General features: G+C 38.1%; 40 non-coding genes across 40 annotated transcripts; all 40 read left to right on the top strand.

Annotated features, from left to right (window-relative positions):
• Window positions 1-228: 228 nt before the first annotated feature.
• Window positions 229-339, top strand: trnal-caa (transfer RNA leucine (anticodon CAA)). The gene is made up of 2 exons: window positions 229-266; window positions 294-339. It is a non-coding gene; the product is annotated as a tRNA-Leu (tRNA).
• Window positions 340-2,020: 1,681 nt separating this feature from the next.
• On the top strand, window positions 2,021-2,131 carry trnal-caa (transfer RNA leucine (anticodon CAA)). The gene is made up of 2 exons: window positions 2,021-2,058; window positions 2,086-2,131. It is a non-coding gene; the product is annotated as a tRNA-Leu (tRNA).
• Window positions 2,132-2,920: 789 nt separating this feature from the next.
• Window positions 2,921-3,031, top strand: trnal-uaa (transfer RNA leucine (anticodon UAA)). The gene is made up of 2 exons: window positions 2,921-2,958; window positions 2,986-3,031. It is a non-coding gene; the product is annotated as a tRNA-Leu (tRNA).
• A 345-nt stretch (window positions 3,032-3,376) lies between these two features.
• trnal-caa (transfer RNA leucine (anticodon CAA)) lies at window positions 3,377-3,487 on the top strand. Its single transcript has 2 exons — window positions 3,377-3,414; window positions 3,442-3,487. It is a non-coding gene; the product is annotated as a tRNA-Leu (tRNA).
• Window positions 3,488-4,714: 1,227 nt separating this feature from the next.
• Window positions 4,715-4,825, top strand: trnal-caa (transfer RNA leucine (anticodon CAA)). The gene is made up of 2 exons: window positions 4,715-4,752; window positions 4,780-4,825. It is a non-coding gene; the product is annotated as a tRNA-Leu (tRNA).
• Window positions 4,826-5,614: 789 nt separating this feature from the next.
• trnal-uaa (transfer RNA leucine (anticodon UAA)) lies at window positions 5,615-5,725 on the top strand. The gene is made up of 2 exons: window positions 5,615-5,652; window positions 5,680-5,725. It is a non-coding gene; the product is annotated as a tRNA-Leu (tRNA).
• A 345-nt stretch (window positions 5,726-6,070) lies between these two features.
• Window positions 6,071-6,181, top strand: trnal-caa (transfer RNA leucine (anticodon CAA)). The gene is made up of 2 exons: window positions 6,071-6,108; window positions 6,136-6,181. It is a non-coding gene; the product is annotated as a tRNA-Leu (tRNA).
• Window positions 6,182-6,512: 331 nt separating this feature from the next.
• trnal-caa (transfer RNA leucine (anticodon CAA)) lies at window positions 6,513-6,623 on the top strand. The gene is made up of 2 exons: window positions 6,513-6,550; window positions 6,578-6,623. It is a non-coding gene; the product is annotated as a tRNA-Leu (tRNA).
• A 787-nt stretch (window positions 6,624-7,410) lies between these two features.
• Window positions 7,411-7,521, top strand: trnal-caa (transfer RNA leucine (anticodon CAA)). Its single transcript has 2 exons — window positions 7,411-7,448; window positions 7,476-7,521. It is a non-coding gene; the product is annotated as a tRNA-Leu (tRNA).
• Window positions 7,522-7,852: 331 nt separating this feature from the next.
• On the top strand, window positions 7,853-7,963 carry trnal-caa (transfer RNA leucine (anticodon CAA)). The gene is made up of 2 exons: window positions 7,853-7,890; window positions 7,918-7,963. It is a non-coding gene; the product is annotated as a tRNA-Leu (tRNA).
• Window positions 7,964-8,750: 787 nt separating this feature from the next.
• On the top strand, window positions 8,751-8,861 carry trnal-caa (transfer RNA leucine (anticodon CAA)). Its single transcript has 2 exons — window positions 8,751-8,788; window positions 8,816-8,861. It is a non-coding gene; the product is annotated as a tRNA-Leu (tRNA).
• A 347-nt stretch (window positions 8,862-9,208) lies between these two features.
• Window positions 9,209-9,319, top strand: trnal-caa (transfer RNA leucine (anticodon CAA)). The gene is made up of 2 exons: window positions 9,209-9,246; window positions 9,274-9,319. It is a non-coding gene; the product is annotated as a tRNA-Leu (tRNA).
• Window positions 9,320-9,642: 323 nt separating this feature from the next.
• trnal-caa (transfer RNA leucine (anticodon CAA)) lies at window positions 9,643-9,753 on the top strand. The gene is made up of 2 exons: window positions 9,643-9,680; window positions 9,708-9,753. It is a non-coding gene; the product is annotated as a tRNA-Leu (tRNA).
• A 331-nt stretch (window positions 9,754-10,084) lies between these two features.
• On the top strand, window positions 10,085-10,195 carry trnal-caa (transfer RNA leucine (anticodon CAA)). Its single transcript has 2 exons — window positions 10,085-10,122; window positions 10,150-10,195. It is a non-coding gene; the product is annotated as a tRNA-Leu (tRNA).
• A 347-nt stretch (window positions 10,196-10,542) lies between these two features.
• trnal-caa (transfer RNA leucine (anticodon CAA)) lies at window positions 10,543-10,653 on the top strand. The gene is made up of 2 exons: window positions 10,543-10,580; window positions 10,608-10,653. It is a non-coding gene; the product is annotated as a tRNA-Leu (tRNA).
• Window positions 10,654-10,984: 331 nt separating this feature from the next.
• trnal-caa (transfer RNA leucine (anticodon CAA)) lies at window positions 10,985-11,095 on the top strand. Its single transcript has 2 exons — window positions 10,985-11,022; window positions 11,050-11,095. It is a non-coding gene; the product is annotated as a tRNA-Leu (tRNA).
• Window positions 11,096-11,440: 345 nt separating this feature from the next.
• On the top strand, window positions 11,441-11,551 carry trnal-caa (transfer RNA leucine (anticodon CAA)). Its single transcript has 2 exons — window positions 11,441-11,478; window positions 11,506-11,551. It is a non-coding gene; the product is annotated as a tRNA-Leu (tRNA).
• A 330-nt stretch (window positions 11,552-11,881) lies between these two features.
• On the top strand, window positions 11,882-11,992 carry trnal-caa (transfer RNA leucine (anticodon CAA)). The gene is made up of 2 exons: window positions 11,882-11,919; window positions 11,947-11,992. It is a non-coding gene; the product is annotated as a tRNA-Leu (tRNA).
• A 787-nt stretch (window positions 11,993-12,779) lies between these two features.
• trnal-caa (transfer RNA leucine (anticodon CAA)) lies at window positions 12,780-12,890 on the top strand. Its single transcript has 2 exons — window positions 12,780-12,817; window positions 12,845-12,890. It is a non-coding gene; the product is annotated as a tRNA-Leu (tRNA).
• Window positions 12,891-13,237: 347 nt separating this feature from the next.
• Window positions 13,238-13,348, top strand: trnal-caa (transfer RNA leucine (anticodon CAA)). Its single transcript has 2 exons — window positions 13,238-13,275; window positions 13,303-13,348. It is a non-coding gene; the product is annotated as a tRNA-Leu (tRNA).
• A 331-nt stretch (window positions 13,349-13,679) lies between these two features.
• Window positions 13,680-13,790, top strand: trnal-uaa (transfer RNA leucine (anticodon UAA)). The gene is made up of 2 exons: window positions 13,680-13,717; window positions 13,745-13,790. It is a non-coding gene; the product is annotated as a tRNA-Leu (tRNA).
• Window positions 13,791-14,135: 345 nt separating this feature from the next.
• trnal-caa (transfer RNA leucine (anticodon CAA)) lies at window positions 14,136-14,246 on the top strand. Its single transcript has 2 exons — window positions 14,136-14,173; window positions 14,201-14,246. It is a non-coding gene; the product is annotated as a tRNA-Leu (tRNA).
• A 331-nt stretch (window positions 14,247-14,577) lies between these two features.
• Window positions 14,578-14,688, top strand: trnal-caa (transfer RNA leucine (anticodon CAA)). The gene is made up of 2 exons: window positions 14,578-14,615; window positions 14,643-14,688. It is a non-coding gene; the product is annotated as a tRNA-Leu (tRNA).
• A 331-nt stretch (window positions 14,689-15,019) lies between these two features.
• On the top strand, window positions 15,020-15,130 carry trnal-caa (transfer RNA leucine (anticodon CAA)). The gene is made up of 2 exons: window positions 15,020-15,057; window positions 15,085-15,130. It is a non-coding gene; the product is annotated as a tRNA-Leu (tRNA).
• A 347-nt stretch (window positions 15,131-15,477) lies between these two features.
• trnal-caa (transfer RNA leucine (anticodon CAA)) lies at window positions 15,478-15,588 on the top strand. The gene is made up of 2 exons: window positions 15,478-15,515; window positions 15,543-15,588. It is a non-coding gene; the product is annotated as a tRNA-Leu (tRNA).
• Window positions 15,589-15,911: 323 nt separating this feature from the next.
• trnal-uaa (transfer RNA leucine (anticodon UAA)) lies at window positions 15,912-16,022 on the top strand. Its single transcript has 2 exons — window positions 15,912-15,949; window positions 15,977-16,022. It is a non-coding gene; the product is annotated as a tRNA-Leu (tRNA).
• A 347-nt stretch (window positions 16,023-16,369) lies between these two features.
• On the top strand, window positions 16,370-16,480 carry trnal-caa (transfer RNA leucine (anticodon CAA)). Its single transcript has 2 exons — window positions 16,370-16,407; window positions 16,435-16,480. It is a non-coding gene; the product is annotated as a tRNA-Leu (tRNA).
• Window positions 16,481-16,811: 331 nt separating this feature from the next.
• On the top strand, window positions 16,812-16,922 carry trnal-uaa (transfer RNA leucine (anticodon UAA)). The gene is made up of 2 exons: window positions 16,812-16,849; window positions 16,877-16,922. It is a non-coding gene; the product is annotated as a tRNA-Leu (tRNA).
• A 345-nt stretch (window positions 16,923-17,267) lies between these two features.
• On the top strand, window positions 17,268-17,378 carry trnal-caa (transfer RNA leucine (anticodon CAA)). The gene is made up of 2 exons: window positions 17,268-17,305; window positions 17,333-17,378. It is a non-coding gene; the product is annotated as a tRNA-Leu (tRNA).
• Window positions 17,379-17,709: 331 nt separating this feature from the next.
• trnal-caa (transfer RNA leucine (anticodon CAA)) lies at window positions 17,710-17,820 on the top strand. The gene is made up of 2 exons: window positions 17,710-17,747; window positions 17,775-17,820. It is a non-coding gene; the product is annotated as a tRNA-Leu (tRNA).
• Window positions 17,821-18,151: 331 nt separating this feature from the next.
• Window positions 18,152-18,262, top strand: trnal-caa (transfer RNA leucine (anticodon CAA)). The gene is made up of 2 exons: window positions 18,152-18,189; window positions 18,217-18,262. It is a non-coding gene; the product is annotated as a tRNA-Leu (tRNA).
• Window positions 18,263-18,609: 347 nt separating this feature from the next.
• trnal-caa (transfer RNA leucine (anticodon CAA)) lies at window positions 18,610-18,720 on the top strand. Its single transcript has 2 exons — window positions 18,610-18,647; window positions 18,675-18,720. It is a non-coding gene; the product is annotated as a tRNA-Leu (tRNA).
• Window positions 18,721-19,051: 331 nt separating this feature from the next.
• Window positions 19,052-19,162, top strand: trnal-caa (transfer RNA leucine (anticodon CAA)). The gene is made up of 2 exons: window positions 19,052-19,089; window positions 19,117-19,162. It is a non-coding gene; the product is annotated as a tRNA-Leu (tRNA).
• A 785-nt stretch (window positions 19,163-19,947) lies between these two features.
• On the top strand, window positions 19,948-20,058 carry trnal-uaa (transfer RNA leucine (anticodon UAA)). Its single transcript has 2 exons — window positions 19,948-19,985; window positions 20,013-20,058. It is a non-coding gene; the product is annotated as a tRNA-Leu (tRNA).
• A 787-nt stretch (window positions 20,059-20,845) lies between these two features.
• trnal-caa (transfer RNA leucine (anticodon CAA)) lies at window positions 20,846-20,956 on the top strand. The gene is made up of 2 exons: window positions 20,846-20,883; window positions 20,911-20,956. It is a non-coding gene; the product is annotated as a tRNA-Leu (tRNA).
• Window positions 20,957-21,303: 347 nt separating this feature from the next.
• On the top strand, window positions 21,304-21,414 carry trnal-caa (transfer RNA leucine (anticodon CAA)). The gene is made up of 2 exons: window positions 21,304-21,341; window positions 21,369-21,414. It is a non-coding gene; the product is annotated as a tRNA-Leu (tRNA).
• A 323-nt stretch (window positions 21,415-21,737) lies between these two features.
• Window positions 21,738-21,848, top strand: trnal-caa (transfer RNA leucine (anticodon CAA)). The gene is made up of 2 exons: window positions 21,738-21,775; window positions 21,803-21,848. It is a non-coding gene; the product is annotated as a tRNA-Leu (tRNA).
• A 331-nt stretch (window positions 21,849-22,179) lies between these two features.
• On the top strand, window positions 22,180-22,290 carry trnal-caa (transfer RNA leucine (anticodon CAA)). The gene is made up of 2 exons: window positions 22,180-22,217; window positions 22,245-22,290. It is a non-coding gene; the product is annotated as a tRNA-Leu (tRNA).
• A 789-nt stretch (window positions 22,291-23,079) lies between these two features.
• Window positions 23,080-23,190, top strand: trnal-uaa (transfer RNA leucine (anticodon UAA)). Its single transcript has 2 exons — window positions 23,080-23,117; window positions 23,145-23,190. It is a non-coding gene; the product is annotated as a tRNA-Leu (tRNA).
• A 345-nt stretch (window positions 23,191-23,535) lies between these two features.
• On the top strand, window positions 23,536-23,646 carry trnal-caa (transfer RNA leucine (anticodon CAA)). The gene is made up of 2 exons: window positions 23,536-23,573; window positions 23,601-23,646. It is a non-coding gene; the product is annotated as a tRNA-Leu (tRNA).
• The last annotated feature ends 462 nt before the right edge of the window (window positions 23,647-24,108 follow it).

The raw sequence follows: 24,108 nt of genomic DNA on the forward strand, positions 1-24,108 counted from the left end.
GGTGAAGACTATGTGACTAACAGAAGAAGCTTAGTATCCTCTTTGGGAGGTTTGGGGTCAACAGGGGCCAGTTTTATGTTTGTAAACCAACTTAGTCACTTCATTTTCAGGAAGATCTGTTCTTTTATGTAAATTCCTTGAATGTGTTGAATGTGACATTTTTATAATCTATGTATGAGACATGGCGGGTATGAGATGTGAAATTGTTAAGGAAATTATAATAAACATGTCAGGATGGCCGAGTGGTCTAAGGCGCAAGACTCAAGGACTGACTCCTTCCTCATTCTAGGGATTTCTGGTCTCCGAATGGAGGCGTGAGTTCAAATCCCACTTCTGACATAGGTTTTACCTCCAAGTGTCTTTGTGAGGTGGGTTTACATTTGAACACTGGTTACATGAAACAAATAAAATATTTTTTTTATATTTTGACTGAATATTCAATGGTGAAGACTATGTGACTAACAGAAGAAGCTTAGTATCCTCTTTGGGAGGTTTGGGGTCAACAGGGGCCAATTTCATGATTGTAAACCGACTTAGTTGCTTAATTTTCAGGAAGATCTGTTCTTTCATGAAAATTCATTAAATGTGGTGAATGTGAAATCTTGACAATCTTTGTATGACCCAAGTCAGGTATGAAATATGATCTCTCTGTGTAAATTTCTATACGGTATAGGAATTAACAATGTCAGGATGGCCGAGCGGTCTAATGCGCCAGACTCAAGGACTGACTCCTTCCTTGTCAAAGGGATTTCTGGTCTCCGAATGGAGGCGTTGGTTCAAATCCCACTTCTGACATGTGATATACCTCAAGGTGTCTTCGTGAGGTGGGTTTACGTTTGAACACTGGTTACATGAAACAAATAAAAAATTTTTTTATATTTTGACTGAATATTCAATGGTGAAGACTATGTGACTAACAGAAGAAGCTTAGTATCTTTTTTGGGAGGTTTGGGGTCAACAGGGGCCAGTTTTATGTTTGTAAACCAACTTAGTCACTTCATTTTCAGGAAGATCTGTTCTTTTATGTAAATTCCTTGAATGTGTTGAATGTGACATTTTATAATCTATGTATGAGACATGGCGGGTATGAAATGTGAATTTGTTAAGGAAATTATAATAAACACGTCAGGATGGCCGAGTGGTCTAAGGCGCCAGACTTAAGGACTGACTCCTTCCTTGTCAAAGGGATTTCTGGTCTCCGAATGGAGGCGGTTTCAAATCCCACTTCTGACATGTGATATACCTCAAGGTGTCTTTGTTAGGTAGGTTTACATTTGAACACTGGTTACATGAAACAAATAAAATATTTTTTTTATATTTTGACTGAATATTCAATGGTGAAGACTATGTGACTAACAGAAGAAGCTTAGTATCCTCTTTGGGAGGTTTGGGGTCAACAGGGGCCAATTTCATGTTTGTAAACCGACTTAGTTGCTTAATTTTCAGGAAGATCTGTTCTTTCATGAAAATTCATTAAATGTGGTGAATGTGAAATCTTGACAATCTTTGTATGACCCAAGTCAGGTATGAAATATGATCTCTCGCTGTGTGAATTTCTATACGGTATAGGAATTACCAATGTCAGGATGGCTGAGGCCTAAGGCGCCAGACTCAAGGACTGACTCCTTCCCTGTCAAAGGGATTTCTGGTCTCCGAATGGAGGCGTGGGTTCAAATCCCACTTCTGACATGTGATATACCTCAAGGTGTCTTTGTGAGGTGGATTTACATTTGAACACTGGTTACATGAAACAAATAAAATATTTTTTTTATATTTTGACTGAATATTCAATGGTGAAGACTATGTGACTAACAGAAGAAGCTTAGTATCTTTTTTGGGAGGTTTGGGGTCAACAGGGGCCAGTTTTATGTTTGTAAACCAACTTAGTCACTTCATTTTCAGGAAGATCTGTTCTTTTATGTAAATTCCTTGAGTATGTTGAATGTGACATTTTTATAATCTATGTATGAGACATGGCGGGTATGAAATGTGAATTTGTTAAGGAAATTATAATAAACACGTCAGGATGGCCGAGTGGTCTAAGGCGCTAGACTCAAGGACTGACTCCTTCCTTGTCAAAGGGATTTCTGGTCTCCGAATGGAGGCGTGGGTTCAAATCCCACTTCTGACATGTGTTTTACCTCCAAGTGTCTTTGTGAGGTGGGTTTACATTTGAACACTGGTTACATGAAACAAATAAAATAAAAAATGTACATTTTGATTGAAAATTCAATGGTGAAGACTATGTGACTAACAGAAGAAGCTTAGTATCCTCTTTGGGAGGTTTGGGGTCAACAGGGGCCAATTTCATGTTTGTAAACCGACTTAGTTGCTTAATTTTCAGGAAGATCTGTTCTTTCATTAAAATTCATTAAATGTGGTGAATGTGAAATCTTGATAATCTTTGTATGACCCAAGTCAGGTATGAAATATGATCTCTCGCTGTGTGAATTTCTATACGGTATAGGATTTAACAATGTCAGGATGGCCGAGCGGTCTAAGGCGCCAGACTCAAGGACTGACTCCTTCCTCGTCAAAGGGATTTCTGGTCTCTGAATGGAGGAGTGGGTTCAAATTCCACTTTTGACATGTGTTTTACCTCCAAGTGTCTTTGTGAGGTGGGTTTACATTTGAACACTGGTTACATGAAACAAATAAAATATTTTTTTTATATTTTGACTGAATATTCAATGGTGAAGACTATGTGACTAACAGAAGAAGCTTAGTATCTATTTTGGGAGGTTTGGGGTCAACAGGGGCCAGTTTTATGTTTCTAAACCAACTTAGTCACTTCATTTTCAGGAAGAACTGTTCTTTTATGTAAATTCCTTGAATATGTTGAATGTGACATTTTTATAATCTATGTATGAGACATGGCGGGTATGAAATGTGAATTTGTTAAGGAAATTATAATAAACACGTCAGGATGGCCGAGTGGTCTAAGGCGCCAGACTTAAGGACTGACTCCTTCCTTGTCAAAGGGATTTCTGGTCTCCAAATGGAGGCGTGGGTTCAAATCCCACTTCTGACATGTGATATACCTCAAGGTGTCTTTGTTAGGTAGGTTTACATTTGAACACTGGTTACATGAAACAAATAAAATATTTTTTTTATATTTTGACTGAATATTCAATGGTGAAGACTATGTGACTAACAGAAGAAGCTTAGTATCCTCTTTGGGAGGTTTGGGGTCAACAGGGGCCAATTTCATGTTTGTAAACCGACTTAGTTGCTTAATTTTCAGGAAGATCTGTTCTTTCATGAAAATTCATTAAATGTGGTGAATGTGAAATCTTGACAATCTTTGTATGACCCAAGTCAGGTATGAAATATGATCTCTCTGTGTAAATTTCTATACGGTATAGGAATTAACAATGTCAGGATGGCCGAGCGGTCTAAGGCGCCAGACTCAAGGACTGACTCCTTCCTTGTCAAAGGGATTTCTGGTCTCCGAATGGAGGCGTGGGTTCAAATCCCACTTCTGACATGGGTTTTACCTCCAAGTGTCTTTGTGAGGTGGGTTTACATTTGAACACTGGTTACATGAAACAAATAAAATAAAAAATGTACATTTTGATTGAAAATTCAATGGTGAAGACTATGTGACTAACAGAAGAAGCTTAGTATCCTCTTTGGGAGGTTTGGGGTCAACAGGGGCCAATTTCATGTTTGTAAACCGACTTAGTTGCTTAATTTTCAGGAAGATCTGTTCTTTTATGTAAATTCCTTGAATGTTTTGAATGTGACATTTTTATAATCTATGTATGAGACATGGCGGGTATGAAATGTGAATTTGTTAAGGAAATTATAATAAACACGTCAGGATGGCCGAGTGGTCTAAGGCGCCAGACTTAAGGACTGACTCCTTCCTTGTCAAAGGGATTTCTGGTCTCCGAATGGAGGCGGTTTCAAATCCCACTTCTGACATGTGATATACCTCAAGGTGTCTTTGTTAGGTAGGTTTACATTTGAACACTGGTTACATGAAACAAATAAAATATTTTTTTTATATTTTGACTGAATATTCAATGGTGAAGACTATGTGACTAACAGAAGAAGCTTAGTATCCTCTTTGGGAGGTTTGGGGTCAACAGGGGCCAATTTCATGTTTGTAAACCGACTTAGTTGCTTAATTTTCAGGAAGATCTGTTCTTTCATGAAAATTCATTAAATGTGGTGAATGTGAAATCTTGACAATCTTTGTATGACCCAAGTCAGGTATGAAATATGATCTCTCGCTGTGTGAATTTCTATACGGTATAGGAATTACCAATGTCAGGATGGCTGAGGCCTAAGGCGCCAGACTCAAGGACTGACTCCTTCCCTGTCAAAGGGATTTCTGGTCTCCGAATGGAGGCGTGGGTTCAAATCCCACTTCTGACATGTGATATACCTCAAGGTGTCTTTGTGAGGTGGATTTACATTTGAACACTGGTTACATGAAACAAATAAAATATTTTTTTTATATTTTGACTGAATATTCAATGGTGAAGACTATGTGACTAACAGAAGAAGCTTAGTATCTTTTTTGGGAGGTTTGGGGTCAACAGGGGCCAGTTTTATGTTTGTAAACCAACTTAGTCACTTCATTTTCAGGAAGATCTGTTCTTTTATGTAAATTCCTTGAGTATGTTGAATGTGACATTTTTATAATCTATGTATGAGACATGGCGGGTATGAAATGTGAATTTGTTAAGGAAATTATAATAAACACGTCAGGATGGCCGAGTGGTCTAAGGCGCTAGACTCAAGGACTGACTCCTTCCTTGTCAAAGGGATTTCTGGTCTCCGAATGGAGGCGTGGGTTCAAATCCCACTTCTGACATGTGTTTTACCTCCAAGTGTCTTTGTGAGGTGGGTTTACATTTGAACACTGGTTACATGAAACAAATAAAATAAAAAATGTACATTTTGATTGAAAATTCAATGGTGAAGACTATGTGACTAACAGAAGAAGCTTAGTATCCTCTTTGGGAGGTTTGGGGTCAACAGGGGCCAATTTCATGTTTGTAAACCGACTTAGTTGCTTAATTTTCAGGAAGATCTGTTCTTTCATTAAAATTCATTAAATGTGGTGAATGTGAAATCTTGATAATCTTTGTATGACCCAAGTCAGGTATGAAATATGATCTCTCGCTGTGTGAATTTCTATACGGTATAGGATTTAACAATGTCAGGATGGCCGAGCGGTCTAAGGCGCCAGACTCAAGGACTGACTCCTTCCTCGTCAAAGGGATTTCTGGTCTCTGAATGGAGGAGTGGGTTCAAATTCCACTTTTGACATGTGTTTTACCTCCAAGTGTCTTTGTGAGGTGGGTTTACATTTGAACACTGGTTACATGAAACAAATAAAATATTTTTTTTATATTTTGACTGAATATTCAATGGTGAAGACTATGTGACTAACAGAAGAAGCTTAGTATCTATTTTGGGAGGTTTGGGGTCAACAGGGGCCAGTTTTATGTTTCTAAACCAACTTAGTCACTTCATTTTCAGGAAGAACTGTTCTTTTATGTAAATTCCTTGAATATGTTGAATGTGACATTTTTATAATCTATGTATGAGACATGGCGGGTATGAAATGTGAATTTGTTAAGGAAATTATAATAAACACGTCAGGATGGCCGAGTGGTCTAAGGCGCCAGACTTAAGGACTGACTCCTTCCTTGTCGAAGGGATTTCTGGTCTCCGAATGGAGGCGTGGGTTCAAATCCCACTTCTGACATGTGATATACCTCAAGGTGTCTTTGTTAGGTAGGTTTACATTTGAACACTGGTTACATGAAACAAATAAAATATTTTTTTTATATTTTGACTGAATATTCAATGGTGAAGACTATGTGACTAACAGAAGAAGCTTAGTATCCTCTTTGGGAGGTTTGGGGTCAACAGGGGCCAATTTCATGTTTGTAAACCGACTTAGTTGCTTAATTTTCAGGAAGATCTGTTCTTTCATGAAAATTCATTAAATGTGGTGAATGTGAAATCTTGACAATCTTTGTATGACCCAAGTCAGGTATGAAATATGATCTCTCTGTGTAAATTTCTATACGGTATAGGAATTAACAATGTCAGGATGGCCGAGCGGTCTAAGGCGCCAGACTCAAGGACTGACTCCTTCCTTGTCAAAGGGATTTCTGGTCTCCGAATGGAGGCGTGGGTTCAAATCCCACTTCTGACATGGGTTTTACCTCCAAGTGTCTTTGTGAGGTGGGTTTACATTTGAACACTGGTTACATGAAACAAATAAAATAAAAAATGTACATTTTGATTGAAAATTCAATGGTGAAGACTATGTGACTAACAGAAGAAGCTTAGTATCCTCTTTGGGAGGTTTGGGGTCAACAGGGGCCAATTTCATGTTTGTAAACCGACTTAGTTGCTTAATTTACAGGAAGATCTGTTCTTTCATTAAAATTCCTTGAATGTGTTGAATGTGACATTTTTATAATCTATGTATGAGACATGGCGGGTATGAAATGTAAATTTGTTAAGGAAATTATAATAAACAAGTCAGGATGGCCGAGTGGTCTAAGGCGCTAGACTCAAGGACTGTCTCCTTCCTTGTCAAAGGGATTCCTGGTCTCCGAATGGAGGCGTGGGTTCAAATCCCACTTCTGCCATGTGATATACCTCAAGGTGTCTTTGTGAGGTGGGATTACATTTGAAAACTGGTTACATGAAACAAATAAAACATTTTTTTTATATTTTGACTGAATATTCAATGGTGAAGACTATGTGACTAACAGAAGAAGCTTAGTATCCTCTTTGGGAGGTTTGGGGTCAACAGGGGCCAATTTCATGTTTGTAAACCGACTTAGTTGCTTAATTTTCAGGAAGATCTGTTCTTTCATTAAAATTCATTAAATGTGGTGAATGTGAAATCTTGATAATCTTTGTATGACCCAAGTCAGGTATGAAATATGATCTCTCGCTGTGTGAATTTCTATACGGTATAGGAATTACCAATGTCAGGATGGCTGAGGCCTAAGGCGCCAGACTCAAGGACTGACTCCTTCCTTGTCAAAGGGATTTCTGGTCTCCGAATGGAGGCGTGGGTTCAAATCCCACTTCTGACATGTGATATACCTCAAGGTGTCTTTGTGAGGTGGGTTTTCATTTGAACACTGGTTACATGAAACAAATAAAATATTTTTTTTATATTTTGACTGAATATTCAATGGTGAAGACTATGTGACTAACAGAAGAAGCTTAGTATCTTTTTTGGGAGGTTTGGGGTCAACAGGGGCCAGTTTTATGTTTGAAAACCAACTTAGTCAATTCATTTTCAGGAAGATCTGTTCTTTTATGTAAATTCCTTGAATATGTTGAATGTGACATTTTTATAATCTATGTATGAGACATGGCGGGTATGAAATGTGAATTTGTTAAGAAAATTATAATAAACATGTCAGGATGGCCGAGCGGTCTAAGGCGCCAGACTCAAGGACTGACTCCTTCCTCGTCAAAGGGATTTCTGGTCTCCAAATGGAGGCGTGGGTTCAAATCCCACTTCTGACATGGGTTTTACCTCCAAGTGTCTTTGTGAGGTGGGTTTACATTTGAACACTGGTTACATGAAACAAATAAAATAAAAAATGTACATTTTGATTGAAAATTCAATGGTGAAGACTATGTGACTAACAGAAGAAGCTTAGTATCCTCTTTGGGAGGTTTGGGGTCAACAGGGGCCAATTTCATGTTTGTAAACCGACTTAGTTGCTTAATTTACAGGAAGATCTGTTCTTTCATTAAAATTCCTTGAATGTGTTGAATGTGACATTTTTATAATCTATGTATGAGACATGGCGGTTATGAAATGTAAATTTGTTAAGGAAATTATAATAAACAAGTCAGGATGGCCGAGTGGTCTAAGGCGCTAGACTCAAGGACTGTCTCCTTCCTTGTCAAAGGGATTTCTGGTCTCCGAATGGAGGCGTGGGTTCAAATCCCACTTCTGCCATGTGATATACCTCAAGGTGTCTTTGTGAGGTGGGATTACATTTGAAAACTGGTTACATGAAACAAATAAAACATTTTTTTTATATTTTGACTGAATATTCAATGGTGAAGACTATGTGACTAACAGAAGAAGCTTAGTATCCTCTTTGGGAGGTTTGGGGTCAACAGGGGCCAATTTCATGTTTGTAAACCGACTTAGTTGCTTAATTTTCAGGAAGATCTGTTCTTTCATTAAAATTCATTAAATGTGGTGAATGTGAAATCTTGATAATCTTTGTATGACCCAAGTCAGGTATGAAATATGATCTCTCGCTGTGTGAATTTCTATACGGTATAGGAATTACCAATGTCAGGATGGCTGAGGCCTAAGGCGCCAGACTCAAGGACTGACTCCTTCCTTGTCAAAGGGATTTCTGGTCTCCGAATGGAGGCGTGGGTTCAAATCCCACTTCTGACATGTGATATACCTCAAGGTGTCTTTGTGAGGTGGGTTTTCATTTGAACACTGGTTACATGAAACAAATAAAATATTTTTTTTATATTTTGACTGCATATTCAATGGTGAAGACTATGTGACTAACAGAAGAAGCTTAGTATCTTTTTTGGGAGGTTTGGGGTCAACAGGGGCCAGTTTTATGTTTGAAAACCAACTTAGTCAATTCATTTTCAGGAAGATCTGTTCTTTTATGTAAATTCCTTGAATATGTTGAATGTGACATTTTTATAATCTATGTATGAGACATGGCGGGTATGAAATGTGAATTTGTTAAGGAAATTATGATAAACATGTCAGGATGGCCGAGCGGTCTAAGGCGCCAGACTCAAGGACTGACTCCTTCCTCGTCAAAGGGATTTCTGGTCTCCAAATGGAGGCGTGGGTTCAAATCCCACTTCTGACATGTGCTTTACCTCCAAGTGTCTTTGTGAGGTGGGTTTACATTTGAACACTGGTTACATGAAACAAATAAAATAAAAAATGTACATTTTGATTGAAAATTCAATGGTGAAGACTATGTGACTAACAGAAGAAGCTTAGTATCTTTTTTGGGAGGTTTGGGGTCAACAGGGGCCAATTTCATGTTTGTAAACCGACTTAGTTGCTTAATTTTCAGGAAGATCTGTTCTTTCATGAAAATTCATTAAATGTGGTGAATGTGAAATCTTGACAATCTTTGTATGACCCAAGTCAGGTATGAAATATGATCTCTCGCTGTGTGAATTTCTATACGGTATAGGAATTAACAATGTCAGGATGGCCGAGCGGTCTAAGGCGCCAGACTCAAGGACTGACTCCTTCCTTGTCAAAGGGATTTCTGGTCTCCGAATGGAGGCGTGGGTTCAAATCCCACTTCTGACATGTGATATACCTCAAGGTGTCTTTGTGAGGTGGGTTTACATTTGAACACTGGTTACATGAAACAAATAAAATATTTTTTTTATATTTTGACTGAATATTCAATGGTGAAGACTATGTGACTAACAGAAGAAGCTTAGTATCTTTTTTGGGAGGTTTGGGGTCAACAGGGGCCAGTTTTATGTTTGTAAACCAACTTCATTTTCAGGAAGATCTGTTCTTTTATGTAAATTCCTTGAATGTGTTGAATGTGACATTTTTATAATCTATGTATGAGACATGGCGGGTATGAGATGTGAAATTGTTAAGGAAATTATAATAAACATGTCAGGATGGCCGAGTGGTCTAAGGCGCAAGACTCAAGGACTGACTCCTTCCTCATTCTAGGGATTTCTGGTCTCCGAATGGAGGCGTGGGTTCAAATCCCACTTCTGACATGTGATATACCTCAAGGTGTCTTTGTGAGGTGGGTTTACATTTGAACACTGGTTACATGAAACAAATAAAATATTTTTTTTATATTTTGACTGAATATTCAATGGTGAAGACTATGTGACTAACAGAAGAAGCTTAGTATCTTTTTTGGGAGGTTTGGGGTCAACAGGGGCCAGTTTTATGTTTCTAAACCAACTTAGTCACTTCATTTTCAGGAAGATCTGTTCTTTTATGTAAATTCCTTGAATATGTTGAATGTGACATTTTTATAATCTATGTATGAGACATGGCGGGTATGAAATGTGAATTTGTTAAGGAAATTATAATAAACACGTCAGGATGGCCGAGTGGTCTAAGGCGCCAGACTCAAGAACTGACTCCTTCCTTGTCAAAGGGATTTCTGGTCTCCGAATTGAGGCGTGGGTTCAAATCCCACTTCTGACATGTGATATACCTCAAGGTGTCTTTGTGAGGTAGGTTTACATTTGAACACTGGTTACATGAAACAAATAAAATATTTTTTTTATATTTTGACTGAATATTCAATGGTGAAGACTATGTGACTAACAGAAGAAGCTTAGTATCCTCTTTGGGAGGTTTGGGGTCAACAGGGACCAATTTCATGTTTGTAAACCGACTTAGTTGCTTAATTTTCAGGAAGATCTGTTCTTGCATGAAAATTCATTAAATGTGGTGAATGTGAAATCTTGAAAATCTTTGTATGACCCAAGTCAGGTATGAAATATGATCTCTCGCTGTGTGAATTTCTATACGGTATAGGAATTAACAATGTCAGGATGGCCGAGCGGTCTAAGGCCCCAGATTCAAGGACTGACTCCTTCCTTGTCAAAGGGATTTCTGGTCTCCGAATGGAGGCGTGGGTTCAAATCCCACTTCTGACATGTGATATACCTCAAGGTGTCTTTGTGAGGTGGGTTTACATTTGAACACTGGTTACATGAAACAAATAAAATATTTTTTTTATATTTTGACTGAATATTCAATGGTGAAGACTATGTGACTAACAGAAGAAGCTTAGTATCCTCTTTGGGAGGTTTGGGGTCAACAGGGGCCAGTTTTATGTTTGTAAACCAACTTAGTCACTTCATTTTCAGGAAGATCTGTTCTTTTATGTAAATTCCTTGAATGTGTTGAATGTGACATTTTTATAATCTATGTATGAGACATGGCGGGTATGAGATGTGAAATTGTTAAGGAAATTATAATAAACATGTCAGGATGGCCGAGTGGTCTAAGGCGCAAGACTCAAGGACTGACTCCTTCCTCATTCTAGGGATTTCTGGTCTCCGAATGGAGGCGTGGGTTCAAATCCCACTTCTGACATAGGTTTTACCTCCAAGTGTCTTTGTGAGGTGGGTTTACATTTGAACACTGGTTACATGAAACAAATAAAATATTTCTTTTATATTTTGACTGAATATTCAATGGTGAAGACTATGTGACTAACAGAAGAAGCTTAGTATCCTCTTTGGGAGGTTTGGGGTCAACAGGGGCCAATTTCATGTTTGTAAACCGACTTAGTTGCTTAATTTTCAGGAAGATCTGTTCTTTCATGAAAATTCATTAAATGTGGTGAATGTGAAATCTTGACAATCTTTGTATGACCCAAGTCAGGTATGAAATATGATCTCTCTGTGTAAATTTCTATACGGTATAGGAATTAACAATGTCAGGATGGCCGAGCGGTCTAAGGCGCCAGACTCAAGGACTGACTCCTTCCTTGTCAAAGGGATTTCTGGTCTCCGAATGGAGGCGTTGGTTCAAATCCCACTTCTGACATGTGATATACCTCAAGGTGTCTTCGTGAGGTGGGTTTACGTTTGAACACTGGTTACATGAAACAAATAAAAAATTTTTTTATATTTTGACTGAATATTCAATGGTGAAGACTATGTGACTAACAGAAGAAGCTTAGTATCTTTTTTGGGAGGTTTGGGGTCAACAGGGGCCAGTTTTATGTTTGTAAACCAACTTAGTCACTTCATTTTCAGGAAGATCTGTTCTTTTATGTAAATTCCTTGAGTATGTTGAATGTGACATTTTTATAATCTATGTATGAGACATGGCGGGTATGAAATGTGAATTTGTTAAGGAAATTATAATAAACACGTCAGGATGGCCGAGTGGTCTAAGGCGCCAGACTCAAGGACTGACTCCTTCCTTGTCAAAGGGATTTCTGTTCTCCGAATGGAGGCGTGGGTTCAAATCCCACTTCTGACATGTGATACACCTGAAGGTGTCTTTGTGAGGTAGGTTTACATTTGAACACTGGTTACATGAAACAAATGAAATATTTTTTTTATATTTTGACTGAATATTCAATGGTGAAGACTATGTGACTAACAGAAGAAGCTTAGTATCCTCTTTGGGAGGTTTGGGGTGAACAGGGGCCAATTTCATGTTTGTAAACCGACTTAGTTGCTTAATTTTCAGGAAGATCTGTTCTTTCATGAAAATTCATTAAATGTGGTGAATGTGAAATCTTGACAATCTTTGTATGACCCAAGTCAGGTATGAAATATGATCTCTCGCTGTGTGAATTTCTATATGGTATAGGAATTACCAATGTCAGGATGGCTGAGGCCTAAGGCGCCAGACTCAAGGACTGACTCCTTCCCTGTCAAAGGGATTTCTGGTCTCCGAATGGAGGCGTGGGTTCAAATCCCACTTCTGACATGTGATATACCTCAAGGTGTCTTTGTGAGGTGGATTTACATTTGAACACTGGTTACATGAAACAAATAAAATATTTTTTTTATATTTTGACTGAATATTCAATGGTGAAGACTATGTGACTAACAGAAGAAGCTTAGTATCTTTTTTGGGAGGTTTGGGGTCAACAGGGGCCAGTTTTATGTTTGTAAACCAACTTAGTCACTTCATTTTCAGGAAGATCTGTTCTTTTATGTAAATTCCTTGAGTATGTTGAATGTGACATTTTTATAATCTATGTATGAGACATGGCGGGTATGAAATGTGAATTTGTTAAGGAAATTATAATAAACACGTCAGGATGGCCGAGTGGTCTAAGGCGCTAGACTCAAGGACTGACTCCTTCCTTGTCAAAGGGATTTCTGGTCTCCGAATGGAGGCGTGGGTTCAAATCCCACTTCTGACATGTGTTTTACCTCCAAGTGTCTTTGTGAGGTGGGTTTACATTTGAACACTGGTTACATGAAACAAATAAAATAAAAAATGTACATTTTGATTGAAAATTCAATGGTGAAGACTATGTGACTAACAGAAGAAGCTTAGTATCCTCTTTGGGAGGTTTGGGGTCAACAGGGGCCAATTTCATGTTTGTAAACCGACTTAGTTGCTTAATTTTCAGGAAGATCTGTTCTTTCATTAAAATTCATTAAATGTGGTGAATGTGAAATCTTGATAATCTTTGTATGACCCAAGTCAGGTATGAAATATGATCTCTCGCTGTGTGAATTTCTATACGGTATAGGATTTAACAATGTCAGGATGGCCGAGCGGTCTAAGGCGCCAGACTCAAGGACTGACTCCTTCCTCGTCAAAGGGATTTCTGGTCTCTGAATGGAGGCGTGGGTTCAAATTCCACTTTTGACATGTGTTTTACCTCCAAGTGTCTTTGTGAGGTGGGTTTACATTTGAACACTGGTTACATGAAACAAATAAAATATTTTTTTTATATTTTGACTGAATATTCAATGGCGAAGACTATGTGACTAACAGAAGAAGCTTAGTATCTATTTTGGGAGGTTTGGGGTCAACAGGGGCCAGTTTTATGTTTCTAAACCAACTTAGTCACTTCATTTTCAGGAAGATCTGTTCTTTTATGTAAATTCCTTGAATATGTTGAATGTGACATTTTTATAATCTATGTATGAGACATGGCGGGTATGAAATGTGAATTTGTTAAGGAAATTATAATAAACACGTCAGGATGGCCGAGTGGTCTAAGGCGCCAGACTTAAGGACAGACTCCTTCCTTGTCAAAGGGATTTCTGGTCTCCGAATGGAGGCGTGGGTTCAAATCCCACTTCTGACATGTGATATACCTCAAGGTGTCTTTGTTAGGTAGGTTTACATTTGAACACTGGTTACATGAAACAAATAAAATATTTTTTTTATATTTTGACTGAATATTCAATGGTGAAGACTATGTGACTAAAAGAAGAAGCTTAGTATCCTCTTTGGGAGGTTTGGGGTCAACAGGGGCCAATTTCATGTTTGTAAACCGACTTAGTTGCTTAATTTTCAGGAAGATCTGTTCTTTCATGAAAATTCATTAAATGTGGTGAATGTGAAATCTTGACAATCTTTGTATGACCCAAGTCAGGTATGAAATATGATCTCTCTGTGTAAATTTCTATACGGTATAGGAATTAACAATGTCAGGATGGCCGAGCGGTCTAAGGCGCCAGACTCAAGGACTGACTCCTTCCTTGTCAAAGGGATTTCTGGTCTCCGAATGGAGGCGTGGGTTCAAATCCCACTTCTGACATGTGATATACCTCAAGGTGTCTTTGTGAGGTGGGTTTACATTTGAACACTGGTTACATGAAACAAATAAAATATTTTTTTTATATTTTGACTGAATATTCAATGGTGAAGACTATGTGACTAACAGAAGAAGCTTAGTATCTTTTTTGGGAGGTTTGGGGTCAACAGGGGCCAGTTTTATGTTTGTAAACCAACTTAGTCACTTCATTTTCAGGAAGATCTGTTCTTTTATGTAAATTCCTTGAGTATGTTGAATGTGACATTTTTATAATCTATGTATGAGACATGGCGGGTATGAAATGTGAATTTGTTAAGGAAATTATAATAAACACGTCAGGATGGACGAGTGGTCTAAGGCGCCAGACTCAAGGACTGACTCCTTCCTTGTCAAAGGGATTTCTGGTCTCCGAATGGAGGCGTGGGTTCAAATCCCACTTCTGACATGTGATATACCTCAAGGTGTCTTTGTGAGGTGGGTTTACATTTGAACACTGGTTACATGAAACAAATAAAATATTTTTTTTATATTTTGACTGAATATTCAATGGTGAAGACTATGTGACTAACAGAAGAAGCTTAGTATCTTTTTTGGGAGGTTTGGGGTCAACAGGGGCCAGTTTTATGTTTCTAAACCAACTTAGTCACTTCATTTTCAGGAAGATCTGTTCTTTTATGTAAATTCCTTGAATATGTTGAATGTGACATTTTTATAATCTATGTATGAGACATGGCGGGTATGAAATGTGAATTTGTTAAGGAAATTATAATAAACACGTCAGGATGGCCGAGTGGTCTAAGGCGCCAGACTCAAGAACTGACTCCTTCCTTGTCAAAGGGATTTCTGGTCTCCGAATTGAGGCGTGGGTTCAAATCCCACTTCTGACATGTGATATACCTCAAGGTGTCTTTGTGAGGTAGGTTTACATTTGAACACTGGTTACATGAAACAAATAAAATATTTTTTTTATATTTTGACTGAATATTCAATGGTGAAGACTATGTGACTAACAGAAGAAGCTTAGTATCCTCTTTGGGAGGTTTGGGGTCAACAGGGACCAATTTCATGTTTGTAAACCGACTTAGTTGCTTAATTTTCAGGAAGATCTGTTCTTGCATGAAAATTCATTAAATGTGGTGAATGTGAAATCTTGAAAATCTTTGTATGACCCAAGTCAGGTATGAAATATGATCTCTTGCTGTGTGAATTTCTATACGGTATAGGAATTAACAATGTCAGGATGGCCGAGCGGTCTAAGGCCCCAGATTCAAGGACTGACTCCTTCCTTGTCAAAGGGATTTCTGGTCTCCGAATGGAGGCGTGGGTTCAAATCCCACTTCTGACATGTGATATACCTCAAGGTGTCTTTGTGAGGTGGGTTTACATTTGAACACTGGTTACATGAAACAAATAAAATATTTTTTTTATATTTTGACTGAATATTCAATGGTGAAGACTATGTGACTAACAGAAGAAGCTTAGTATCCTCTTTGGGAGGTTTGGGGTCAACAGGGGCCAGTTTTATGTTTGTAAACCAACTTCATTTTCAGGAAGATCTGTTCTTTTATGTAAATTCCTTGAATGTGTTGAATGTGACATTTTTATAATCTATGTATGAGACATGGCGGGTATGAAATGTGAATTTGTTAAGGAAATTATAATAAACACGTCAGGATGGCCGAGTGGTCTAAGGCGCCAGACTTAAGGACTGACTCCTTCCTTGTCAAAGGGATTTCTGGTCTCCGAATGGAGGCGTGGGTTCAAATCCCACTTCTGACATGTGTTTTACCTCCAAGTGTCTTTGTGAGGTGGGTTTACATTTGAACACTGGTTACATGAAACAAATAAAATAAAAAATGTACATTTTGATTGAAAATTCAATGGTGAAGACTATGTGACTAACAGAAGAAGCTTAGTATCCTCTTTGGGAGGTTTGGGGTCAACAGGGGCCAATTTCATGTTTGTAAACCGACTTAGTTGCTTAATTTTCAGGAAGATCTGTTCTTTCATTAAAATTCATTAAATGTGGTGAATGTGAAATCTTGATAATCTTTGTATGACCCAAGTCAGGTATGAAATATGATCTCTCGCTGTGTGAATTTCTATACGGTATAGGATTTAACAATGTCAGGATGGCCGAGCGGTCTAAGGCGCCAGACTCAAGGACTGACTCCTTCCTCGTCAAAGGGATTTCTGGTCTCTGAATGGAGGCGTGGGTTCAAATTCCACTTTTGACATGTGTTTTACCTCCAAGTGTCTTTGTGAGGTGGGTTTACATTTGAACACTGGTTACATGAAACAAATAAAATATTTTTTTTATATTTTGACTGAATATTCAATGGCGAAGACTATGTGACTAACAGAAGAAGCTTAGTATCTATTTTGGGAGGTTTGGGGTCAACAGGGGCCAGTTTTATGTTTCTAAACCAACTTAGTCACTTCATTTTCAGGAAGATCTGTTCTTTTATGTAAATTCCTTGAATATGTTGAATGTGACATTTTTATAATCTATGTATGAGACATGGCGGGTATGAAATGTGAATTTGTTAAGGAAATTATAATAAACACGTCAGGATGGCCGAGTGGTCTAAGGCGCCAGACTTAAGGACAGACTCCTTCCTTGTCAAAGGGATTTCTGGTCTCCGAATGGAGGCGTGGGTTCAAATCCCACTTCTGACATGTGATATACCTCAAGGTGTCTTTGTTAGGTAGGTTTACATTTGAACACTGGTTACATGAAACAAATAAAATATTTTTTTTATATTTTGACTGAATATTCAATGGTGAAGACTATGTGACTAAAAGAAGAAGCTTAGTATCCTCTTTGGGAGGTTTGGGGTCAACAGGGGCCAATTTCATGTTTGTAAACCGACTTAGTTGCTTAATTTTCAGGAAGATCTGTTCTTTCATGAAAATTCATTAAATGTGGTGAATGTGAAATCTTGACAATCTTTGTATGACCCAAGTCAGGTATGAAATATGATCTCTCTGTGTAAATTTCTATACGGTATAGGAATTAACAATGTCAGGATGGCCGAGCGGTCTAAGGCGCCAGACTCAAGGACTGACTCCTTCCTTGTCAAAGGGATTTCTGGTCTCCGAATGGAGGCGTGGGTTCAAATCCCACTTCTGACATGTGATATACCTCAAGGTGTCTTTGTGAGGTGGGTTTACATTTGAACACTGGTTACATGAAACAAATAAAATATTTTTTTTATATTTTGACTGAATATTCAATGGTGAAGACTATGTGACTAACAGAAGAAGCTTAGTATCTTTTTTGGGAGGTTTGGGGTCAACAGGGGCCAGTTTTATGTTTGTAAACCAACTTAGTCACTTCATTTTCAGGAAGATCTGTTCTTTTATGTAAATTCCTTGAGTATGTTGAATGTGACATTTTTATAATCTATGTATGAGACATGGCGGGTATGAAATGTGAATTTGTTAAGGAAATTATAATAAACACGTCAGGATGGACGAGTGGTCTAAGGCGCCAGACTCAAGGACTGACTCCTTCCTTGTCAAAGGGATTTCTGGTCTCCGAATGGAGGCGTGGGTTCAAATCCCACTTCTGACATGTGATATACCTCAAGGTGTCTTTGTGAGGTGGGTTTACATTTGAACACTGGTTACATGAAACAAATAAAATATTTTTTTTATATTTTGACTGAATATTCAATGGTGAAGACTATGTGACTAACAGAAGAAGCTTAGTATCTTTTTTGGGAGGTTTGGGGTCAACAGGGGCCAGTTTTATGTTTCTAAACCAACTTAGTCACTTCATTTTCAGGAAGATCTGTTCTTTTATGTAAATTCCTTGAATATGTTGAATGTGACATTTTTATAATCTATGTATGAGACATGGCGGGTATGAAATGTGAATTTGTTAAGGAAATTATAATAAACACGTCAGGATGGCCGAGTGGTCTAAGGCGCCAGACTCAAGAACTGACTCCTTCCTTGTCAAAGGGATTTCTGGTCTCCGAATTGAGGCGTGGGTTCAAATCCCACTTCTGACATGTGATATACCTCAAGGTGTCTTTGTGAGGTAGGTTTACATTTGAACACTGGTTACATGAAACAAATAAAATATTTTTTTTATATTTTGACTGAATATTCAATGGTGAAGACTATGTGACTAACAGAAGAAGCTTAGTATCCTCTTTGGGAGGTTTGGGGTCAACAGGGACCAATTTCATGTTTGTAAACCGACTTAGTTGCTTAATTTTCAGGAAGATCTGTTCTTGCATGAAAATTCATTAAATGTGGTGAATGTGAAATCTTGAAAATCTTTGTATGACCCAAGTCAGGTATGAAATATGATCTCTTGCTGTGTGAATTTCTATACGGTATAGGAATTAACAATGTCAGGATGGCCGAGCGGTCTAAGGCCCCAGATTCAAGGACTGACTCCTTCCTTGTCAAAGGGATTTCTGGTCTCCGAATGGAGGCGTGGGTTCAAATCCCACTTCTGACATGTGATATACCTCAAGGTGTCTTTGTGAGGTGGGTTTACATTTGAACACTGGTTACATGAAACAAATAAAATATTTTTTTTATATTTTGACTGAATATTCAATGGTGAAGACTATGTGACTAACAGAAGAAGCTTAGTATCCTCTTTGGGAGGTTTGGGGTCAACAGGGGCCAGTTTTATGTTTGTAAACCAACTTAGTCACTTCATTTTCAGGAAGATCTGTTCTTTTATGTAAATTCCTTGAATGTGTTGAATGTGACATTTTTATAATCTATGTATGAGACATGGCGGGTATGAGATGTGAAATTGTTAAGGAAATTATAATAAACATGTCAGGATGGCCGAGTGGTCTAAGGCGCAAGACTCAAGGACTGACTCCTTCCTCATTCTAGGGATTTCTGGTCTCCGAATGGAGGCGTGAGTTCAAATCCCACTTCTGACATAGGTTTTACCTCCAAGTGTCTTTGTGAGGTGGGTTTACATTTGAACACTGGTTACATGAAACAAATAAAATATTTTTTTTATATTTTGACTGAATATTCAATGGTGAAGACTATGTGACTAACAGAAGAAGCTTAGTATCCTCTTTGGGAGGTTTGGGGTCAACAGGGGCCAATTTCATGTTTGTAAACCGACTTAGTTGCTTAATTTTCAGGAAGATCTGTTCTTTCATGAAAATTCATTAAATGTGGTGAATGTGAAATCTTGACAATCTTTGTATGACCCAAGTCAGGTATGAAATATGATCTCTCTGTGTAAATTTCTATACGGTATAGGAATTAACAATGTCAGGATGGCCGAGCGGTCTAATGCGCCAGACTCAAGGACTGACTCCTTCCCTGTCAAAGGGATTTCTGGTCTCCGAATGGAGGCGTTGGTTCAAATCCCACTTCTGACATGTGATATACCTCAAGGTGTCTTCGTGAGGTGGGTTTACGTTTGAACACTGGTTACATGAAACAAATAAAAAAAATTTTTATATTTTGACTGAATATTCAATGGTGAAGACTATGTGACTAACAGAAGAAGCTTAGTATCTTTTTTGGGAGGTTTGGGGTCAACAGGGGCCAGTTTTATGTTTGTAAACCAACTTAGTCACTTCATTTTCAGGAAGATCTGTTCTTTTATGTAAATTCCTTGAATGTGTTGAATGTGACATTTTATAATCTATGTATGAGACATGGCGGGTATGAAATGTGAATTTGTTAAGGAAATTATAATAAACACGTCAGGATGGCCGAGTGGTCTAAGGCGCCAGACTTAAGGACTGACTCCTTCCTTGTCAAAGGGATTTCTGGTCTCCGAATGGAGGCGTGGGTTCAAATCCCACTTCTGCCATGTGATATACCTCAAGGTGTCTTTGTGAGGTGGGATTACATTTGAAAACTGGTTACATGAAACAAATAAAACATTTTTTTTATATTTTGACTGAATATTCAATGGTGAAGACTATGTGACTAACAGAAGAAGCTTAGTATCCTCTTTGGGAGGTTTGGGGTCAACAGGGGCCAATTTCATGTTTGTAAACCGACTTAGTTGCTTAATTTTCAGGAAGATCTGTTCTTTCATTAAAATTCATTAAATGTGGTGAATGTGAAATCTTGATAATCTTTGTATGACCCAAGTCAGGTATGAAATATGATCTCTCGCTGTGTGAATTTCTATACGGTATAGGAATTACCAATGTCAGGATGGCTGAGGCCTAAGGCGCCAGACTCAAGGACTGACTCCTTCCTTGTCAAAGGGATTTCTGGTCTCCGAATGGAGGCGTGGGTTCAAATCCCACTTCTGACATGTGATATACCTCAAGGTGTCTTTGTGAGGTGGGTTTTCATTTGAACACTGGTTACATGAAACAAATAAAATATTTTTTTTATATTTTGACTGAATATTCAATGGTGAAGACTATGTGACTAACAGAAGAAGCTTAGTATCTTTTTTGGGAGGTTTGGGGTCAACAGGGGCCAGTTTTATGTTTGAAAACCAACTTAGTCAATTCATTTTCAGGAAGATCTGTTCTTTTATGTAAATTCCTTGAATATGTTGAATGTGACATTTTTATAATCTATGTATGAGACATGGCGGGTATGAAATGTGAATTTGTTAAGGAAATTATGATAAACATGTCAGGATGGCCGAGCGGTCTAAGGCGCCAGACTCAAGGACTGACTCCTTCCTCGTCAAAGGGATTTCTGGTCTCCAAATGGAGGCGTGGGTTCAAATCCCACTTCTGACATGTGCTTTACCTCCAAGTGTCTTTGTGAGGTGGGTTTACATTTGAACACTGGTTACATGAAACAAATAAAATAAAAAATGTACATTTTGATTGAAAATTCAATGGTGAAGACTATGTGACTAACAGAAGAAGCTTAGTATCTTTTTTGGGAGGTTTGGGGTCAACAGGGGCCAATTTCATGTTTGTAAACCGACTTAGTTGCTTAATTTTCAGGAAGATCTGTTCTTTCATGAAAATTCATTAAATGTGGTGAATGTGAAATCTTGACAATCTTTGTATGACCCAAGTCAGGTATGAAATATGATCTCTCGCTGTGTGAATTTCTATACGGTATAGGAATTAACAATGTCAGGATGGCCGAGCGGTCTAAGGCGCCAGACTCAAGGACTGACTCCTTCCTTGTCAAAGGGATTTCTGGTCTCCGAATGGAGGCGTGGGTTCAAATCCCACTTCTGACATGTGATATACCTCAAGGTGTCTTTGTGAGGTGGGTTTACATTTGAACACTGGTTACATGAAACAAATAAAATATTTTTTTTATATTTTGACTGAATATTCAATGGTGAAGACTATGTGACTAACAGAAGAAGCTTAGTATCTTTTTTGGGAGGTTTGGGGTCAACAGGGGCCAGTTTTATGTTTGTAAACCAACTTCATTTTCAGGAAGATCTGTTCTTTTATGTAAATTCCTTGAATGTGTTGAATGTGACATTTTTATAATCTATGTATGAGACATGGCGGGTATGAGATGTGAAATTGTTAAGGAAATTATAATAAACATGTCAGGATGGCCGAGTGGTCTAAGGCGCAAGACTCAAGGACTGACTCCTTCCTCATTCTAGGGATTTCTGGTCTCCGAATGGAGGCGTGGGTTCAAATCCCACTTCTGACATGTGATATACCTCAAGGTGTCTTTGTTAGGTAGGTTTACATTGGAACACTGGTTACATGTAACAAATAAAATATTTTTTTTATATTTTGACTGAATATTCAATGGTGAAGACTATGTGACTAACAGAAGAAGCTTAGTATCTTTTTTGGGAGGTTTGCGGTCAACAGGGGCCAGTTTTATGTTTGTAAACCAACTTAGTCACTTCATTTTCAGGAAGATCTGTTCTTTTATGTAAATTCCTTGAGTATATTGAATGTGACATTTTTATAATCTATGTATGAGACATGGCGGGTATGAAATGTGAATTTGTTAAGGAAATTATAATAAACACGTCAGGATGGCCGAGTGGTCTAAGGCGCCAGACTCAAGGACTGACTCCTTCCTTGTCAAAGGGATTTCTGGTCTCCGAATGGAGGCGTGGGTTCAAATCCCACTTCTGACATGTGTTTTACCTCCAAGTGTCTTTGTGAGGTGGGTTTACATTTGAACACTGGTTACATGAAACAAATAAAATAAAAAATGTACATTTTGATTGAAAATTCAATGGTGAAGACTATGTGACTAACAGAAGAAGCTTAGTATCCTCTTTGGGAGGTTTGGGGTCAACAGGGGCCAATTTCATGTTTGTAAACCGACTTAGTTGCTTAATTTTCAGGAAGATCTGTTCTTTCATTAAAATGCATTAAATGTGGTGAATGTGAAATCTTGATAATCTTTGTATGACCCAAGTCAGGTATGAAATATGATCTCTCGCTGTGTGAATTTCTATACGGTATAGGATTTAACAATGTCAGGATGGCCGAGCGGTCTAAGGCGCCAGACTCAAGGACTGAGTCCTTCCTCGTCAAAGGGATTTCTGGTCTCTGAATGGAGGAGTGGGTTCAAATTCCACTTTTGACATGTGTTTTACCTCCAAGTGTCTTTGTGAGGTGGGTTTACATTTGAACACTGGTTACATGAAACAAATAAAATATTTTTTTTATATTTTGACTGAATATTCAATGGTGAAGACTATGTGACTAACAGAAGAAGCTTAGTATCTATTTTGGGAGGTTTGGGGTCAACAGGGGCCAGTTTTATGTTTCTAAACCAACTTAGTCACTTCATTTTCAGGAAGAACTGTTCTTTTATGTAAATTCCTTGAATATGTTGAATGTGACATTTTTATAATCTATGTATGAGACATGGCGGGTATGAAATGTGAATTTGTTAAGGAAATTATAATAAACACGTCAGGATGGCCGAGTGGTCTAAGGCGCCAGACTTAAGGACTGACTCCTTCCTTGTCAAAGGGATTTCTGGTCTCCGAATGGAGGCGTGGGTTCAAATCCCACTTCTGACATGTGATATACCTCAAGGTGTCTTTGTTAGGTAGGTTTACATTTGAACACTGGTTACATGAAACAAATAAAATATTTTTTTTATATTTTGACTGAATATTCAATGGTGAAGACTATGTGACTAACAGAAGAAGCTTAGTATCCTCTTTGGGAGGTTTGGGGTCAACAGGGGCCAATTTCATGTTTGTAAACCGACTTAGTTGCTTAATTTTCAGGAAGATCTGTTCTTTCATGAAAATTCATTAAATGTGGTGAATGTGAAATCTTGACAATCTTTGTATGACCCAAGTCAGGTATGAAATATGATCTCTCTGTGTAAATTTCTATACGGTATAGGAATTAACAATGTCAGGATGGCCGAGCGGTCTAAGGCGCCAGACTCAAGGACTGACTCCTTCCTTGTCAAAGGGATTTCTGGTCTCCGAATGGAGGCGTGGGTTCAAATCCCACTTCTGACATGGGTTTTACCTCCAAGTGTCTTTGTGAGGTGGGTTTACATTTGAACACTGGTTACATGAAACAAATAAAATAAAAAATGTACATTTTGATTGAAAATTCAATGGTGAAGACTATGTGACTAACAGAAGAAGCTTAGTATCCTCTTTGGGAGGTTTGGGGTCAACAGGGGCCAATTTCATGTTTGTAAACCGACTTAGTTGCTTAATTTTCAGGAAGATCTGTTCTTTTATGTAAATTCCTTGAATGTTTTGAATGTGACATTTTTATAATCTATGTATGAGACATGGCGGGTATGAAATGTGAATTTGTTAAGGAAATTATAATAAACACGTCAGGATGGCCGAGTGGTCTAAGGCGCCAGACTTAAGGACTGACTCCTTCCTTGTCAAAGGGATTTCTGGTCTCCGAATGGAGGCGGTTTCAAATCCCACTTCTGACATGTGATATACCTCAAGGTGTCT

This window comes from Pleuronectes platessa, chromosome 6, assembly GCF_947347685.1.
Source record: "Pleuronectes platessa chromosome 6, fPlePla1.1, whole genome shotgun sequence".
NCBI lineage: Eukaryota > Metazoa > Chordata > Actinopteri > Pleuronectiformes > Pleuronectidae > Pleuronectes > Pleuronectes platessa.